This window comes from Echiichthys vipera, assembly GCF_963691815.1.
Source record: "Echiichthys vipera genome assembly, chromosome: 16".
Lineage (NCBI taxonomy): Eukaryota > Metazoa > Chordata > Actinopteri > Perciformes > Trachinidae > Echiichthys > Echiichthys vipera.
The window spans coordinates 28,347,366-28,348,657 of record NC_139841.1 but is presented as its reverse complement, the minus strand read 5'-3'; positions in this window follow the sequence as shown (position 1 = coordinate 28,348,657).

Below are 1,292 nucleotides of genomic sequence, written 5' to 3'. Positions count from 1 at the left end.
TTGGGGTTGGGGTTGGGGTTCAGGTTGGGGTTAGGGTTGGGGTTAGGGTTAGGGTTAGGGTTAGGGTTAGGGTTAGGGTTGGGGCTAGGGTTAGGGTTAGGGTTAGGGTTAGGGTTAGGGTTGGGGTTAGGGTTAGGGTTAGCGTTAGGGTTGGGGTTAGGGTTAGGGTTAGGGTTAGGGTTAGGGTTGGGGTTAGGGTTGGGGTTAGGGTTAGGGTTAGGGTTAGGGTTAGTGGTCATTTTGCGACTTTGTGGTGGTTTTGCATCTATTTTTAGTCATTTTGCATCTTTTTGTGCTGGTTTTGCATCAATTTTTACTCATTTTGCATCTTTTTTTGGTGGTTTTGCATCTATTTTAAGTCATTTTGCATCATTTTGTGCTGGTTTTGCATCTATTTTTAGAAATTTTGCATCTTTTTGTCAGTTTTGCATCTATTTCAGTCATTTTGTATCTTTTTGTGGTGGTTTTGCATCTATTTTTAGTCATTTTGCATCTTTTTGTGGTGGTTTTGCATCTATTTTTAGTCATTTTGCATCTTTTTGTGGTGGTTTTGCATCTTTTTTAGTCATTTTGCATCTTTTTGAGCTGGTTTTGCATCTATTTTTGGTCATTTTGCAAAACCACCACAAAAAGATGCAAAATGACTAAAATAGTTACAAAACCACCACAAAAAGATGCAAAATTACTAAAAATAGATGCAAAACCACCACAAAAAGTTGCAAAATGACTAAAAATAGATGCAAAACCACCACAAAAAGATGCAAAATGACTAAAAATAGTTGCAAACCCACCACAAAAAGATGCTAAATGACTAAAAATTGATGCAAAACCACCACAAAAAGATGCAAAATGACTAAAAATAGATGCAAAACCAGCACAAAAAGATGCAAAATGACTAAAAATAAATGCAAAACCACCACAAAAAGTCCTAGGGCTAGGGTCAGGGCTAGGGTTAGGGTTAGGGTTAGGGTTGGGGTTAGGGTTGGGGCTAGGGTTGGGGCTAGGGTTAGGGTTGGGGTTAGGGCTAGGGTTAGGGTTAGGGTTAGGGTTGGGGTTAGGGTTAGGGTTAGGGTTAGGGTTATGGTTGGGGTTGGGGTTAGTGGTCATTTTGCGACTTTGTGGTGGTTTTGCATCTATTTTTAGTCATTTTGCATCTTTTTGTGGTGGTTTTGCATCTATTTTTACTCATTTTGCATCTTTTTGTGCTGGTTTTGCATCAATTTTTAATCATTTTGCATCTTTTTGTGGTGGTTTTGCATCAATTTTTACTCATTTTGCATCTTTTTTTGGTG